The sequence below is a fragment of the Herpailurus yagouaroundi genome, unplaced genomic scaffold (assembly GCF_014898765.1).
Source record: "Herpailurus yagouaroundi ecotype Mexico unplaced genomic scaffold, PumYag 191, whole genome shotgun sequence".
Lineage (NCBI taxonomy): Eukaryota > Metazoa > Chordata > Mammalia > Carnivora > Felidae > Herpailurus > Herpailurus yagouaroundi.
Window position 1 is genome coordinate 14,691,513 of NW_024412422.1, and position 18,585 is coordinate 14,710,097.

At 43.7% G+C, this 18,585-nt stretch overlaps 1 long non-coding RNA gene across 5 annotated transcripts in view; it reads left to right on the forward strand.

The window, feature by feature from the left end:
- The first annotated feature begins 42 nt into the window (after window positions 1-42).
- The window catches only part of LOC121010409 (uncharacterized), a 43,926-nt gene continuing 25,383 nt past the window's right edge, over window positions 43-18,585 (forward strand). For 2 of the 5 annotated variants that reach the window (XR_005781138.1, XR_005781136.1), the window contains exons 1-2: window positions 43-180; window positions 437-509. This is a non-coding gene — a long non-coding RNA (uncharacterized LOC121010409). Of the gene's footprint in view, window positions 181-436; window positions 510-17,835; window positions 18,037-18,585 lie in introns of all 5 variants that reach the window. The other 3 variants (XR_005781137.1, XR_005781139.1, XR_005781135.1) reach the window with 3 other exon arrangements.

Genomic DNA, 18,585 nt, shown 5'->3' on the forward strand with positions numbered 1-18,585 from the left:
GTGTGATGCTGTGTGTGTGTGTGCGTGTGTGTGTTTTTAGAGCGCCCTGCGTCCCAGCAGAGCCGGCCGAGCCCCCTGCCCAGGTGATGAGGAAGCCTTCGCGCCCCCAGCGCAGATCGCCGCTGCCGCTGGACGCCGCCTCCATTGTTTGACCACAACAAGGGCCGGATTCTCACCCAGGTAAACCGGATGGCCGCGCAGCCGAGCTCCCTCTCAGCTCCCACCTCCAAAGGAATCCTCTCCTCTTTCAGGACTTGACTTCCGTGTGCTCACTGTCCCCTGCTCCTGATTAACTCCGTATCTCCACCTCCCAGACATTTTCCCATCCGGATTAATCTGCCCGCATCTCTCTGCCAAGTCACCTCTCATTTCCCTCAAAACTCAGCTCCTTTGTGAGCCCTTCCTTGCCGAACTCTAACGACTCCAATCTCTCTAGGAGGAGCCCGCTCTGTACTCTTTCCAGTTGCTAGTTTGTTTGTTGGTTGTCTTGCTGCAACAAAGGAGACCAGGTACTAAAAAAAAAAAAAAAAAATAAAAAAAAATAATAATATTAATTTTAAGTTACTGCTTTTTTTTTTTTTCTTTAAACGAGCGTTCTGTGACGTTTAGACAGTTTCTTGTTTGAACAGGATGGGACCGTTTTTTTCGTTTATATTATTTGGTCTTCTCTTTTAGAGAGGCCCCTACTTCCTTTATGGAGGCATAGCTTTTAGAGCAGAAGATTGACCTTTCTGTTTAGCCCACAGGTTAATTTAAATTAAAAAAAAAAATTTTTTTTTTAAATAAGTAAAGCAATGCATTTTCTTTGTAAAAATGGAAATAACACAGACATGGTCACTACCGGTCCCTGTCTCCAGAGATGATAACTATTTTATGGTCGGTGTGTATCCTTCTAGATCTTTTCAAATGTGTTTCCGCGTGTGTACTTGTATTATCTTTGTTTTAGCGAGGACTGGTGCACTCTTATCTTCCGGTTTCAGCATCGGGCGTGTTAACTCGTTTGTAAGAGCTGCTGCATCACGTTCCGTAGTTTGGGTACACCATAGTTTATTTAGCTGTTTCCCAGATTGATGGCCATTTAAATTTTAACTTTATTTAAAACAGCTCTTCTGGCGGTGGTTCTCTGGTGAAATGAAATTTTAGTGAAGGGAGCACAGAGCTACACTAATTACAGAGAGGAGGCCTTTAGGATGGGGGTTCTCTTTGGTTAAGAAATTTACATGTGGGACCTCTGCCCCTCCCCCAGTATAATCATGACTCTACTACTTTCAAGTCTTGTGACCTTGAGGAGGACAGTCACTCTAAGCCTCCGGTTCCTTTTCTATAAATGCTAATACCTGCTGGGTCTGCTCCTCACAGTTCAGTGACGTGATGCGTGTGAAAGTCCTTTGCAGGATGTAAACTGGTATGTAAATGCTGATTTTATTAGCTTTTGTGATCCAAAAGGATTTTTTCATTTGCAGCGTGGTGTACGTCTTTTTTGACCGGCTGTGTCTGTTACAGAGATCACCAACTCTGAGTGCTCTTTAGTTTGTGATTTTGCTGTAATTTTCTTATCAAGTACCGTTAACCTGTTAGAGTTCTTGAAGAGTATTTGACAGCATATTTTTCCTAGTGTTGTACATGCTCTAAGAGATAAGACATATACGTTAGTTGACTGTGAATAAAGTATCAGCAAACAACACTACGCAAAACAGAACTTACTTCCTACTGATACAAATTTGTGTATGTATTTTCCTGTGGCGGCATCAGATTCAGGTTAGCTTTTATGTCCTTGGGGTAAATGTATTCTAACTGAATTTGCAGGCTGTATCAGAGTTTTAACCGTTTAAATATCGATTCAATGACGTGGTGGGTATTTTAAGATGCAAGAAATACAGTGAGGGGTTTTGTAGGTATTTTTATTTCATTCAGATACATATGAATGCTTGCAGTGTGGCCAGCAAAATCAATTTGTTCCTGTTCTCTTGGAGGTTATAATCTATGGGGGTGGAGGGAACCAGAGAGTAAACAACCACACAACTGCACGTACAATCACAAATGGTGGTATCTGTCAGGAAAGTTAGGGAGTACCGGTTACGAGAGAGTGTATATAAAAAGGGGAACAAATTTTGGATGGTGGAAAGAAGGCCCGGGAAAGACTTTTTTGCAGAAATAAGATTTGAGCTGAGATCTGAAGGGTGAGTAGGTGTTAGTGTAGAGTGAAGCGGGGGATAATTTTCCAGGCGGGGGAATGGCATGTGGGAAGGCCCTGAAGGGGGAGAGAGCTTTGCTCATTCCAGGAACTGAAAGAATGGCTTGTGGATGGATTCTGGTGGGTGAGGGGGAAGCGTGGCTAGGCAGGGGGCCAGATCATGTAGGGTCTTGTAGGACAGGTTAAGGATGTTTTATTTTATTCTGAGTGAAATGGGAAACCATTGCAAGGGTTGGGTTTGAAGCAGGGGAATGACATAATCAGATCTGCATTTTTAAACAGCCACTCCAGCTGCTACATGCAGAATGTGGAGGTGGTGGGCAGAGTGGAAGTCAGGGAGATGAGGTTGGCCGTTTTAGAAGTCTGTCTGGAAGAGAGGTGATCTTTCCCTTGGAGTTCACAGTGAATTCAAACGGCCACTAAACTATGGGCAGATAGATAGTTTGATTTAAAAAATCCTTATTTCTTAGTTTCAAGAAGTAGGCACTTTTTCATGCTAAAGTATACATAGAAATGAAACCAGTTATCCACATTGTACTTAATAGAAAGGTATTAGATGGGGCGCCTGGGTGGTGCAGTCGGTTAAGCGTCCGACTTCAGCCAGGTCACGATCTCGTGGTCCGGGAGTTCGAGCCCCGCGTCGGGCTCTGGGCTGATGGCTCAGAGCCTGGAGCCTGTTTCCGATTCTGTGTCTCCCTCTCTCTCTGCCCCTCCCCCGTTCATGCTCTGTCTCTCTGTCTCCCAAAAATAAATAAAACGTTGAAAAAAAAAATAGAAAGGTATTAGAGTCAAATTAAAAATTAGGATATTATTTAACAGCTGTTTATAAGTTTTATCAAAGCAGTAATGCATGGAATAAGAGTGAGGGAAGGATCCAAAATGAAAAGAAGTATTTGTAGATGCTATCAGCTGCAAAAATGAGAATGACAAAAAACTATCAGACAAAAATTGAGGAAGTGACCGGGTACACAATGCATATATAAAATCTATAGCTTTCTGAATACCAAAAATAACCGGGCAGAAACTAAAACGGAAAAGAAAAAAAACAACAACAAAAAACCCCAAACAGGCTCTGATCACAGTGCAACGAAATAACGTAAAACATGTAAGTACAGCCTTATAAAGATAAGTGCAGTCTACACAGAGGAGACCATAAATATCCTGAAAGATATGAGAGAATGTCTTAAATGGAAAAATAGGCTGTATTCTTGGATGTGATGTTTAAACATTATAGAACTATCCATTTTGGGATAAACTGGACAGAATAATTATGAGTAATGAGGTGGGACAAGTTCTGTCTGATATTAAATGTGTTATAGAGCCACGTTCTAAACGGTGTCATGCTGGCTTTATAATATCTGTACAGGTCACTGGAATCTATCCAGCACCCCCCAAATACACATGGGAGTGTATAGTAAATGATAAATCACGAATGCCCCCTAAATCATAAAGAAAATGTGAGAGTAGATATTAAACATCTGGAAAAGAGGGTTCTGTATGCTGAGGTGGGCAAAGACTTTGTAATCAATCAAACAGACTTGAACTAGAATCTTTTTTTTTTTTTTTTTTGAAGACTCAAGGATTTTTTAAATGTTTACTTTTGAGAGAGAGATAGCGAGCAGGGGAGGGGCAGAGTGGGGGCGGGGACAGAGGATCCGAAGCTGGTTGTGTGCCGACAGCAGATCTCACGATCATGACCTGAGCTGAAGTTGAACACTTAACCGCGTAACCGACTGAGCCACCCAGGCGCCCCTGAACTAGAATTTTCTAAGTGAAGAAAATATCTGCCGTGCAGGTGTTGTGAGGGAAAGAGGTCTAGATCCTGGTAACTCTGGGGCACTCAGATCTGTTAGTAGTTAAAGATCAGTGGATTAGACTACAAAAAATTTAAAACTTACATAAGAAGAGAAGGAAAACAAAACCCTAGGATTAGAAGCCAAACCACAAAGTAGGAAAATATTTGTGACAAACATAAGTGAAGACTTAATACCTTCAGCATGTAAAGAACTCACATGGATCAATGAGGAAAATAATATAAGTCCACACACAAGTGGTTACAGGATGTGGACAGACAGTTCACTGGATAATTTGTTAAAGATGTGGAAAGATGTGTACTGTCACTAACAATCAAATAGTTTGTCATTAGTCATACGGAAAAGTTAGATTTTATTCTCAAGAGCAACAAAACCAGAAGATGCTTAAAAATAAATGCACAAAAACTTTACGAAGAAAAATCTTTACCTAAACAACTGAAAAGCTAACCTAAATAAACGGACAAACATTCCATGTTATTGGAGGGGAAAGCATCATTGTAAACACTGAAATATTCTAGAAGTTACACTGTAATTTTAATGTAGTTTCACATGAAATTCCAGTGAGAATTACTTCTGGACACTTGATAAGTTGCTTCTAAAATTCATCTGGAGGAGTAAATGTTCTAGAATGGCCAAGAAATGTTTTAAATGGAAAAATAATGATAGAGGATTTGCCATACCAGATATCAAAACATGCTGTAATGCTGCAGTAATATAAATGCTGAGTGCAGGAATAGGCAGGTTGCTACATAGATCAAAGTAGAATCCAGTAATAGGACCTATTTCTATATAGGAATTTAGAGTAGAATAAAGTTGGTATTTTGACACAGTTGGGAAATTATTGTTCATTATATTGTGTAAGGATAAGTGACTATTTGGGAAGAAAGATTTTACTTCCCCATATTCAAAATGAGTTTTATGTAGATTAAAGAACTAATTCAAGGGGAGCTTGGGTGGCTCAGTCAGTTGAGCATCCCAACTCTTGATTTCAGCTCAGGTTGTGATCCCAGGGTTGTGGAATCAAATCCCGCATTGGGCTCCGTGCTGACTGTGGAGCCTGCTTAGGAACTCTCCCCATCTCTGCTTCTCTCCCCTACTTGAGTATGTGCATATATGTGCTCTCTCTAAAACAAACAAACAAACAAAAAAACCCTCAAGAACAAAAGAAAAACTGTAAAGTTTTTAGAAGAAAATAAAGGGAATTATGTTGGAGGATGTATTCTGGAAGATATGATTTGTTTTTTGTAGACATTTAGGCAAGACCAAGACCCAAAATCGTAAGGAAAAGATTAATAAATTTAATCATTATCAAAGTTGATATTTTTGTGTGACAAAAGACATTTACAAGGTGATAGCCTGGGGAAAAGCTTGTAATGTGTACAGGGAGGTAAAGAGTAACAGAATGAACAATTAAATGATTGGAGCATAGAATAGTTCTCAGAGAAAGGATTTCAGCATCACTTGTGATTAGGGAAATGAAAATTAAAACAACTAGATTGGGGTGCCTGGGTGGCTTTGTTAAGCATCCGACTTTGGCTCAGGTCATGATCTCAGCTGCTCCTGAGTTCAAGGTCCACGTCGGGCTCTGTGCTGACAGCTCAGAGCCTGGAGCCTGCTTGTTTTCTGTATATCCCTCTCTTTGCCCCTCACCCGTTCACACACTGTCTCTCTGTGTCTCTCAAAAATAAATAAATATTAAAAAACAAAATGAAACAATTAAATTTTTTTTCACTGGGGGCTAATCTGCAAAAATGAAAAAAGATATTTGAAGGTGTGGAGAAAAAGGTACCTAATACTTTGTTGGGAATGCAAAATTGGATCTACCTTTTTAAAAAAACAATTTGACAGAAGGTATAAAAATTTTAAAAAACATGCTTTGATCTAGCAGATACACCTCAAGGGATCTGTAATATTCTCGTAAGAGAACACAGGTTAATATGAACGAAGTCAATTGCAGCGTCATTTATAATAAAAAATGGAAATTTTGGTGCCTCTATACTATGGAACGTTCTGTAACTTTTAAAAAGAGAGGTAGGTTTGTATGCATTGACATAGCCTGGATGGATGCCTAGGATATATTATTGAGCCAAAAAGGCAAATTGAATTCCATTTTTTGGTAAGGTAACACAATATATTCATACGTGTGTGTGTTCTAAATAAAAATAGAAAAAGGTCTAGAAGGATACATGGAAAATATATTTAACTGTGACTACTTTTGAGGGAAAAGCAGAGGAGAGACTTTTTTATTTCACATGTATTTGCATTGTTTGAATTTTTTTTATAACGAGTATTTACTTTTGTAATTAGGATGTTACAATTTCTCACTTACAATTTAACGAAGGCCTAAATTTAGACTAAGAAATTACAATACCTAGTACTTAGGATGCGGTGAAAATGTCCTATTATGTTCCAATGGCTCTATGTATCAAGAGCCTTCAGAGTATTCATATTCCTTGATATAAGAACCATCAAGGGCATATTTTTAGATAGAGAACAAAAGATGTGTATCATAGAATTATTATTTAGGGTGCATTTGCAGAATGATTAAGTTGTGGTACATCCAGTGGACAGTGTATGACTATTAAAATGCCTGTGACAGTGTTAAGTGGTAGAAAAGCAGGATACAAAATTGCATGCATGACATGATTCGTACTCTTAATAAAAAATCCCAACAACCCTCCTCAAAAACCTATGATAGAAAGATGTCGAAAAGAAATTAGATGAAAATCTTAAAAATTATGGACTTTAGGTGGTAGGATGTTGGGTGATTTAACATTTTTTACTTATATTTTCCAAGTTTATATTTATTATATTTATAATGGAATATTTACTTTTTGAAAGTACATTATATACAGGACATATGTTTGTTGTATGGTTAATAGGTATGTGCATTTTTAGAAATAGGTAAGCCCTATCCTCTATTAAAGCATACTCTAAAATGTACTCTAAAAACTAATATCTGAACATTTTTGAGTGATGCATTTGGAATAAATTTGAATGAATTTTGTTGCTTTCGGCATTTGGAGGAAAATTGCTTCTAGCAATATAATTTGCACAATAAAAATAGATCTCATTTCTAATTTTATATCTGTAGAATAAATGCGGAAACTTAAACATGGGCCACGGGATTTCTTTTCATGTTAACTCGCTGTGTTTCGAACACACAGATCTGGTCACAGAGCAAGTTGCATTTAATGGAGTCTTTCAGGATGAGGAGGTCCAGCCAGCTGGACCATAGACAGAAGCACCAAGAGTATGGCTATCGTGCAGGGCCTGTGAACGGGTCAACAGAGTGGAGCCCTGAGTACCGGCGTGGGGAGGGAGGGGGATGCGTTACGCGTGAGGCTGCAGAGGTTACCATCAAGGCACATGGATTCATCCCCTTATCAAGTGTAATTGTGGCCCTGCAGTGGGTAGTGTGGATGTGGAGTAACATGTGCTTTAGTGGACAAATTCGAGTGTGGTAAGAGGAGATAGATTACAGGACATGGAAGGGCTCTGGGAGCACATGGGAAGACATCGCACATAATCCAGTCTTCCTAGGAAAAGTGATGTCTAAGGTGAGCTCGAAGGTAAATGAAGGGAACAGCTAGTGTTACGGCCTGGAGGTAAAAAGTGTGGGGAGAAGAGGGTAGTAGTCAAGGCATAGTAGCAAACAAGGTCTGAGGAGTTTGAAGAGACTTGGTGTCGGGGGAACTAGAATTGGAGTGGGCAGCAGTGAGAGACGAACCAAGAGGTAAGTAGGAGCTGACGTTGTTCAAAGTTTAAAAACCTTACGAATAAATTTGGAAATTACACTGAAAGTTACTGGGGCCCTTTGAAGAACTTTAAGCAGGGTACTAGTAGCCCATTTTACACATTTTATTTTATCCTTTTCTTTTCTTTTTGAGAGAGGCAGTGTGTACATGCACATGTGAGCAGGGGAGGGGCAGAGGGAGAGAGAAGGAATCCTAAGCAGGCCTCACGTCCAGCATGGAGCCCGATGTGGGGTTTGATCTTAGGACTGTGAGATGCTGACCCGAGCCAGAATCAAGTCAGACGCTCAACTGACTGAGCCACCAGGCAGCACCCCCACCCCCAATTTTACATCTTAGAAAGATTACCTTGTGGTGGACAATGGATTAGAAGGAGGCAAGACTGGAGGCTTTTTGTAGGGGAAGATGACTGTGGCACAAATACAGCCGAGACGGCATAGGTGGAATGGGGAATATATTCAGGAGGTAGAGAGGAGATCGAGTGGACAGGACTTCATGAGAGGAAGGAGGGTGGCTGATAACCAGGTTTCTGGCTCGGGCAGCTGAGGGGCTGGTGGGCCCATTTCCTGTAGTTGAGAATGTAGTTGCTTTGGTGAGGAGATGACAGATTGAGTTTTGGACGTGCTGAGTGCAAAAGGCTTACAGGACAGACATGTAGTTCTTCTGAAGATGCTTTTATGATGTAGATGTACTCTTTGTTATAGGAGTGAGTGGGCACCGTGCACAGGTCTGTTGCTAAAATCAGTGTTTACGTGGTAGGTTTTTCTTGGAGTATAATTCTACATTTATAAGTTGTTTATGATTAGGGAATGGCTGTCTAGCTTAAGACTGGACGGTTGACGCCTTTTACATGGAGTTATTTAAGATTGCATGACCCTAACTTTGGATAATATTGTAGTTGTCTTTTGGACTAGACTCTGCCTCTCTGAGCCGGTGGTGGTTTCTCTGAAGAGTGTTGGTGCTCCTGTTGGTACTCCTGACTACTTGGAGTGATTTTCTGTTGATGTTGACAAACTGGTCCCTTCCTCATAGGGACAGGCCAGGACTTGGGCAGGGTAATGCCCTGTGTCTGCATCCGTCTGGCAGTGCCCACCTCACCATTAGGAGTTGTTGCAGTCCATTGGGGCTCCTATAACAACTACCATAGATTGGGTGGATAAAACAGTAGACGTTTCTTTCAGTTCTGGAAGTGGAAGTCCAAGATCAAGGTCTGGCAGATTCAGTGTCTGCTGAGGCCCGCTTCCTCATTCATAGGTGGTCATCTTTTCCCTGTGTCCTTGCACGGCAGAGGGGGTAAGGGAGCTTTCTGAGGTCTCTTTTATAAAAGGGGAGTAATCTCATGAGGGCTCCACCCTCATGACCCATTCACCTTCCAGAGGCCTCACCCCTAATACTATCACGTTGGGTATTGAGTTTCAAGATACGAATTTGGGGGGGGGGGCACAAACATTTAGTCTACAGCAGAAGTGTAGAAAGAGATCTGAGAATCACTCACGGTGTGCTTGCCATGTGGCTGGTATGGAAGCCACTGGATGGGTGAGAACACGTGGGGCAGAATGAGAAGCTCGAAGCAGAGCCGCAGCATGGGCACATTAAAGGAAAAGGTAAGGGAGAATGTGCCTGCAAAAGAATTTATTGGAGAGGAAGGAGGATGTCTTAGAGACCATTTGGTGGTTGAAAGAAATCAACCCAATAAACCCATTGAAATGGCTTAATTGAAGGCGGATTTCTGAGGAGGCCTCCATGGGATCCAAGGTGGTTTCTTCAGCTGGGCCCACCAGTGTTTGGAAAGTCGACAGGAGTCAGCGCGGCTACTGTCTCTGCCTTTGTCCTGAGTCTGTAACCCCTGCCAGTTGGCTTCATAGACCCTGCCTTTCCGCCTCCCAATTCTAAATGCTCAGGGAAGAGATTCCAGGGCTTCATTGCACCGTTGCGGGCCCAGGGGAGATCTGCCTAGCTGCGTGCCTGAGCCTAGGGGTCTGGTTGGGCAGCGGGTGCGGGGGTGCTCGTGAGACAGCAGAGTCCTGGCAGCTGAGGAGGAAGTTCCAGGAATGTGTGAGAGCGGTCGTTGTACGTGGCTCCAAGGTGTTATGAAGGGGAAAGGAGTGAAACTGGGTTTGGCAAATTGAAGTCATATAGCCGAGGTTTAAAGAATTACCACAGCTAGTCCTGGAAGAATACTTACAAGATGGATAACCAGTGGCTGTGGCCAGTGATCATTTGTACAGAAATTGGAGGAAGAGAGAGTCTTAAAAAATGACATTTAACTTTGGAGTTGTATCAGCAGCATTGAAAGCTTATTTTAAAAAGCACTAGTTTGTGTTGCTTTTCTAACGCTAAAGCATTTCTATACCTTTATTCTAACTCTGGATTTTGCAGTGTCTCTTGTGTCAGCTGATACGTTATAAGAAATTCAGTAAAGCTATTCTAGAGCTCATTTATTTTTCATATCCCACAAGTTCATAAAATAATCATAGCTTATTTCCACATCTTATTTTTCAGTGCCTTCCATGGTATTGTGACAGATCTTTTGGCCCTTGCAGGCAGAGCAAACAAACCTCTCTCCCAAAAATTATAAATTCTGCCTCTTAGGTAAATGATAAAACTATTCATAGAAATAATCTGAACCTTTTTTTTTTTTTCTGTGAGTAAACTCCATTATGTCCCTCTGGCTTTCAAAATTATTTTTAGGTGTCCATTTCAAACATGTGGGATTAAGCTTGATAGGATTTAAGAATATTTCACGGATTCATGGTACTTGGCATCGGCTAGCAAACGTGTCGGGTTTCCCTGTTAACCAGCTATGTTATGGTAGGATTAGGACCTTGTGATAAGCCCCCAGACTCACAATTAGAATCAGGAAACTTGCAGGTTGTACAAATCTATATGATGCTTGGCATCTAGTTAGGTAGCAATTTACTGTGAAATTCACTTCAGGTTCTAATACCTTAGTGTAAGTATCCATGAAGGTTTCTGAGCAGGTGTTTGAGTGCCCTCTTGAGGCATTATGGACAGTTAAAACATAGACTCCTAAAAAGGTTTTTTGTTTTTTAAACTACCCCAGTCAAGAACCAGTGGTCTAGATGGTTGGTTGAACTGGGGTGGATGTAAATCGGGAGCAGAGGAGAGCTGAGGTGGAATACAGGGGAATACTAGTACTTATGGAGGAACAGAGGCTTTCCAGGCAGACTGAGAATGAGGGTTACGTGGCGAGAGTAGAAGACAGAGAATGTGGTTGGTGGTGTTTGGGAAGATAAAGAATTACAGATGCCCTTGGGTTTGGCCAAGAGGAACTTGAGTGGTGTGGTGGTGGTTGGGGAATGAATGGGAAGTAAAGCCGTAGAAATCAGGAAAATAAGTTTTTAAGAGCCTCTATAGGGAAATGGAGGAGAGAGAGAGAAGGTATGGCAGCTAAAGAAGGGATAGGATTAAATACTGGTTTTCCTTATGATAGAAGAAACTTGCATTGCATTTAAATGCTGAAGGAAAAACAAGCGGAGGGAAGACAGAGTTGAAAGATGTGTGGGGATTGGGAGGAGGAGAAGAGAGCTGGCTTTAGAGTGACTAGTCTGGGATGTTGTTGAGGGAGAATGTTGTCTTTTACAGGGACTTGGAAGATGGCGAATGATTTTCAGTTCATTGTGGGAAGATAGGGAAATACTCCTGTAGGCAGCGGGAAATAAAAGTAAGAAGATAAGACTGGTTACAAGAGAAGGTGGAATTGTCACAAAGATGGTTCTCATTGAAGCCAAGCCAGTGGTTGAGCTAAAGAATAGTCCGGACACACCTTTGGAGGATACTTGTGTTTAGCCCCAGCACTGAAAGAACTGATCTGTGCCCTCAGCAGGGCTGCGGGGAGGTGAACAAGTGCCAGAATTGACCACGAAGACTTGTAGGAGCCAGGAATCCGTGAACTGTGAGGAATGGCCTGGTGGCCTTACAAGGAGACTGCCACTTTGAGAGCGGTCTTGCAGAAGTGGTGTAGTCCGAGGGTGTGGGTGGAGAGGGAGAGGGTGCATGGGAGTAGAGACAGAGATGTGGGGGTGTGGGGGTGTGGGGAGGTGGGGCACCGAAAGTGACAAGAGCCAGTTGGTCACAGTGAGGCGGGCCGAGGCGCTCCGGAGGGCAGACGGGGGCTTGTCTGTGTGTGGTCGGTTACAGCCATGGGCACAATGCCTGTAGAAGTCTCACATTGGCTTCTTTGCTTTCATAAGATTTAAATTTTGTGTAACTTCTGTGCCACCTCCTATTAGAAAAATAGATTTGAGAACAAATTGAGAATCTGACTAAATGGAAGAGAATGTTTAGGTCTCTTCGTGACATTTGAGGGGGCTCTTGCACAGGGAAAGCAGAGTAAACGGGACTGAGTTTTTATTTATTATTCCGAAAAGTGTCAGTAGTTAAATCCTTTAAATGTGCAGGACCATTTGCAGTCAGGAATAACGTTTTTTCCTTCATTTTGGAAAAACCAGTAGGATGGCTAATGGAGGTTGTTTGGCTTCAGTTTTGTGAAATACATCATTAAGAAAAGATAATAGACTCCTACTACCAGCAGTGCTGAACTAATAGTATGTTTACATTTGGGAGGTAGGGGTCGATTTCTAACTTAGAGTGCTCAGTTTTGAGTGGTAAGGCATGATACTTCGCATCAGCGTATCCAAGGGGTCGGTTGGGCAGGTGCCAGCTTCAGCCCAGACGTGTCTACTGCTGGGGGACTGGCTTGTAGACCTTGGAAGGCCTCCCTGCACTTCTTTCCAGCGGCCTTTACCATGTCATGGAGCTGACATTAAAAGTGTACCCACGTCCCACATGAAATTAGCATAGACAAAACTGTGTGTTAAGCTTCGTTTGACTAGTAGTGAATGGACATTAAACATTGATTGACTCTGATGTTATGATTTTTTTTCATATTTTCCATGCAATAAATGTTTTTCTCAGGTCTTGGCATTTTCATAGGCCCTTGAGATGCTCATAGGCCCTGGGGACTGTGCTGAGGGTGCCTAAGGGCTGAGCCACCCCTGTTCTGCTGGGATGTCTGGGCACGTCTGACAGGGTGGACCTGCCAGGAATCTGTTGGAGGCACCAAACTGCCTCCTGGGCAAACGCCATCCTCAGGGGAGCTGAAGTAACTGTTTCAAGTTAGCTGTTTTTTGTTGCAAGGAGCAGAGAGCTACTCAGACCATTTTGCAAAATGTGGTGCAAGGATGCACCGGGACCAGAGACACCTCAGGAGCTCAGGCAGCTGGAGATGAGCCACAGTCTTTCCATGGACAGTAGGGTCTCGCAGGGCGGCTCTCTTTGCTTTTGTGTCTTTTTCCTCTTGCTGCCTCTGGCTTATTCTTTTTCCCTTCCGCATCTGTCTTTTCTCTGCCTTAGAGAGATTCTGTTTCCTCCTGACTTTGGTTTGCTGTGATCCTCATAGCTTCTCTAGGTCCTTTGTACATCGTAACCTTTCACATGTATCTCTCCCGGCTAATCACCTCATTCTCAGTAGTTAGCTTCCTGAGAAAGAGAGAGGTTGGAATCAGACTTTGTTGTTGCTTTTGTTGTTATAAGCCACATCAGAGGTCACTGTTAAGCTCTTGGGTCAGGTTTAGAAGCCGTGGTGAGGTGAAAAGGAGTTGTCTTGTGGTCCATGGCAGCCTGGGCCTTCCCTTAAAGCTGAGGCCCTTTCCATTAGCAGAATTTGTAGGCTCATAGGCCCCATGATTGGCATGTGTAGTTCAGTAAGGAAGAAAAACCTGGCCTAATCCCAAAACGATTTGAAATTCTCCCAAATGTATTCCTGCCCTTCAAAGCCCTGTTAACAGCCTTTGTTCTAAGTCACCCTTTGTTCCCATAGAAAAACTAAAATCCCTAAATATATTGAAAGCATTTCACTTTCCCATTTTCTTCCTCTTTTTTTCAGTCTTTGACATTACAGGGTCACTCAGGGTCATCTGCAGGATTTTGTTTCTCCTGTTAGTGATTTCTGCTGAAATTGATACAGCTACTTCAGATAGCTGTTAGCAGAGTTGGTAATTCTAATCTCATGTCATTCACATATTTCCTTTCCCCCAAGGATCTGGGGAGCTATGGAGACATAGAGTAATTTAGCACCATCCCCACATGCATGAGATTTAGAACTGAATGTTGCATCTGAATGTCAACATGGCAGCAGTTTGATACCTACGTGCCTTAATACGTCATCAGAGTTCCGAAGCAAAAGTGATGTTCCCCACACTGAAGTCTACACCCAGACTGCTCTCAGCAGTTATAGAGTCTTGGGGGTGGGCAGTAGGTGGGACAAATAAAATAACAATAGTAACAGTTGATCTTTGGTGGGCCCTTAAAAATTTCCAGGTACTTTTCTCTGTACTTATGTGTTAACATATTTAATTCTTAAACTACCTCATAAGATTACCTTACAAGGTCAGCTGCCTTTATTGTCTCTACTGATTGCATTCTTTACCTCTTAGGTGAAGGTCCCACAGCTAGCGTGTGGTAAAGCCAGGGCACCAGCCTGCTCAACCTGGCTCCAGTCTGTGCCCCTTCAGTGCTCCTCTCTCTGCAGAACGGTGAAAAGCCAGTGCTGATTTTAGACCCACTAAGGTTCCAGCCCTTCCAGTCACTCACATCCAGTCTCCAGTATCTGTGAACCTAAAATTCAGTTTGGATAAATTCCTGTCAGGAGGCTAACTATAGCATCTTGGAGTGAACTTGTACAGACTGTCTGGATTTTCCTTTCTAGGGTTTCTCAGGTTTTCCCAGCTTCTCTTTGATCCTATATGCCTCAAATCCCGTGTATATAAATTCCGTACATAAAATGGGGAACTCTATACTTTGAGCCAGTTCTTAAAAAAACTTTGTGATCCTAAATTTTCCATAATATGGACCTTCTACTTTTCTTTTGCCTTTCTCCAACCCAGCAGGATCCTAAGGCTTTGGTGACTCTTGAGCCATCCACTGTGGGCCCTCCACTGTCTCCTCTTCTGGAGTGTCTTGGGGTTTTTACTCTTGTCACTGTGGCACGTTTTCCCCTTGTTTCACCATTTTTCCTAGCTGGAAAGTCCCCCTCAAGCTTTTCCAAACCAAAGCTGTCTCTGGAGTTTTTTCGAAGCATGTGCCCTTTGGGCTCAGTGAGGAGGAAGATCTGCCAGCCATCTTGGTTTTCACTAAACTCTTGCCTCTCTGTCTGGCTTTGCGTTCCCTAGACCTTGAACACCTTCCTTAGTTCTAAAGACAGTAGAAACACCTTTGACCCGTCCGAGTTCTTTGCCCCTCTGGGGTCTGACTTCTTTTCATGTGAACCATTGGTTAGTAAAATCTCACTCTGCCGTGCCACTCTCCCCCATTCTCTTGGGAGGCCTCTGCACCAGAAATCTGACGCCATCTTGTTTTTCTCCCCCACTGCTCTTGCCTTCACTGAGGAGGTACTACCTGTTTTTAAGTGGAGTTTGTTACTTCGTAAGTTTCTGGCGTTCTCCCCAAAGCCTGAACAACACCACCCTTCTCCTGAAATATGATTTTCTGAAAGCCTTCTCACCCTGGGATTATGGTTTTATATCCGTGTCTGTGCAACTTGATTCTGAGAGCCATTGTGTTTCCAGCTAAGCATTTTTTCCTTTGTTTTATTTTTTTTCCTTCGCTTCCGTGATAATTTTTTTTAATGATCGCTCCCCTCCCCTGCCCCCGACCCCCACTTCAGCTCGAGATGAGGATAGGTATTTGTTCATCTTTATTTGGTCACTGCTGAAAGCCAGAATAGTCCAGTGGAACATGCAGTCTGGACTCTGTGGTTCACATACGTAATAAACTTTCGTTGCTTCCACACACAGCTGGGAAGCAAGAGAAGGGAGAACCCTTGTCGATAGCCGTTGGCCTCAGGGCACCGCGGGTGAGGCAGTAAGGTTGCTTGTCTTCTGCTGCGGCTTGAGGCTGCCTTCTCAGCTTCTGGGCTTCTCCCACCTGTGGCCTTATTTCTCTACCACAGGAAGAGAATCGACTTGATCAGGTAAGGGCACTTCAGTGGTCTCTATCCCAGTGGGCCTAGTGATTGTGCCCAGTTAGAAGGTTAAGCCCATAGATAACGGGTGGTATTTTTCTTTCCTGACCTAACTTGTCCTGAGTGGTAAGGCTGGGGCCGCTCCTGCCTGGAAGGGCCCACCCACCGCTCCCTCTTCTCTTTCCCCACGTGCTCAATTGACTTTGAGGCAACTGCCCTGTGTGGAAGCCTGGTAGAGTGGTTGATGTTCTTTCTCTCTCAGCTCTTATTGGCTCGGTGTTCCTGTGCTGCCTGGGGTACCCCCGGCCAGCCTTCTTTATTACAGGTGGTAAGACCCAAGATACGGGTCTAGTGTCTTAATAGTTTCCCCTACATGCCAGTACTTACTTTGGTCTGAAGTTGAGGGTTACCCCTAATCTAGGGAGAAGGAGCCCTCCTTGGGATCTAGCCTGTGGAGTGCTGCAGCAGGAAGGAGGGTCACAGGCCTAGCTGATGACCAAGTGTTGATGTGTTTGGCGTTTCTAGTTCAGTCCTGTGCATGTTTCTCTGGAGAACCCAAAGGTGTGTTTGCTTGAGGCCACTGGCTAAATTTGGTGTTCATCTTTAATGGCACTCGTTTGCAGAAATAACGCTGGCTGCCCACCAGGGCCAGTCCCACCAAGTAAAAAAGCCTCAACACCATGAAGTTCTGCTTTGTTTGTTGTAACCATTCCCTGGCCCTGTTTGGGATTTCTGTCCATGCTAATCCGAATTCTGATTGCCAGATCTTATCCCGTTTTAGGGTTCTTGTTATTTTTGTATGATTCTTTAGCTGTAAGAAGTCAGCTGCGCTTGTGCTTTATGCTTCCTCAGTGAGCCTGCTTTATAAATCTGATTTCCCCCGATGTGGTTACTTTGGCTTGCCAGATAATACAAGTTATGGGTTGTGACTCAGGTCTGAAAATAGCCGGAATCTGAGATTTCTACAGCGGTCCGGTTCAGAGAGACGGAAAGTAGACTGGTGGTTGCTTAGGTATGTGAGACGGGAGAGGATTGCTTTTCGGGGGGTGGGGAACAAGGCTCCAGTTTGTAATGTCCCGAGACCTGATTTACAATCACGTGAATATACTTAATGCTACTCAGCTGTTCACTTGGAAGTGGTTAAGGTGGTAAATTTTGTTGTGTGTTTTTTGCCACGATAAAAAAAAATGCACTTAAAAAAATAGCTAGAATCCCAAATCCCTAACTCTGCCAAGCTACGGTGACACTCCCACTCCCGGTGTCACCAGGGACAGTCCTGCCGAAACCCACGTTTTATTCCTTTTGCAGCCTCTCAGGCCCCATCTGTCCTCGTCCTTCCTTTGGTTGCCTCGGCTGGGCCCCCTGCGGCCTGCAGGCATTTCCTTGCCTCTGCCCGAGGGTGGCTTGAGCTTCCCGGTCTGTGTTCCTTTTTCTCCAGGGCCTGAATGTGGATTTGGTCCCTTTGGGTCTTACTACTCCAATAGGGCAGGGGGGAAGCAAGTTAAATAAAGGGACTCATCCTCACTGAGCATTCGAGCTCATCCCACGCGAGCCTTCTGAGCCTTCTGTGCCTACTTTCCTGCCTGGCAGCTGCTGCTTGCCCTCAGGGCTGGCATCATTCCTGGCTGGCTGTGAAGGACTGGACCCTTGAGGAAGACCGATCCAACAGAAGCAGCCAAAGGAGAGGGGCAGGGAGGGGCAGAGGAGTCCGGTGGGAGTACCTGTGCTTACCTTCTGCGGGACTTAGAGTAGGCGTTCTCATCGTGTCCTGGAAAGACAGCACTTTGCTTAGGTGCCCCTATTAGTGCCCTCCTCCCTGAGAATAGCGTGTAACCCCCACCATTTGATGGTGAAGAGGGAGCATCCATCCACATGGCTAACACTTCACTGATGAGTCTACTGAAGCCTGTGAGGCCAGAGGACCTATGGTCACACTGTTGGTTAGTGTCCGATTAAGAACTGGAACTTCGGACTTACCTGCAAGTCCAGTGTTCTACCCACCAAACCATATGATCTTAATGCACGTATATGTTACACATTGACTAGATGGATAAGAGAAACTTATGCTATGTACGTGGTATTCCATAGGGGCCATCGTGGAAGCAAATCACATTCTGTCCCATTACTCTGGCGTTTCTGTGTGCAGAGTCGGAGAACGGGAAGAACGCGTCCACACTGTGCGAAAATGTCACTAAAGTCAGACGTGTTTTAAAACAGTCTTATGAGTCGAGGGCCAAGAGAGAAGAGCTACTGGGAGGAAACAGGGAGGTGCAGGAGGCAGACACGGAGGTAAGAGAGCAGCGCTTGACTTTGAACACAGGAGGAATCCTAATTACAGGGAGGTGGGCCCTCTAGTCTCAGGAAGCCTCTGTGAAATGATGTTCTTGGCAAGGGAACGAATGTGTCGTGCACTAATTAAAAATGGGGGAAATAAGGAAACTCATTTATTTAGCCTCAGCAGTGCTGTGGGCACTTTGATAAGTACTTTCACATTTATTATCTTCTTTAATTATCACAGCAAAGTGTTGTAGACATTATTATTCGTATTTTTTACAGATCAGTCTGAGATCGGACATGATCACATAGCAAGGGGCAGAGCCAGGGCCTCCCCCCAGCCGTGTCATTCCATAGGTCATTTTTGTGGGGGGACGTGGCTGGAGGGGAGCTGGGAATGTGCACCTGTGTCATCCTTTATCGCCTTAATGACATACATAACTCTCCTCCTCAGAAGCAGACCCGGCATCATTTCCTCCGTAGTTCTTGTTGCCCTTCTTTGGACCTAATTTCATAGTCCCTGTGGTACTTTTCCGGTTAAAGAAAAGTCACACATGGCTTCTT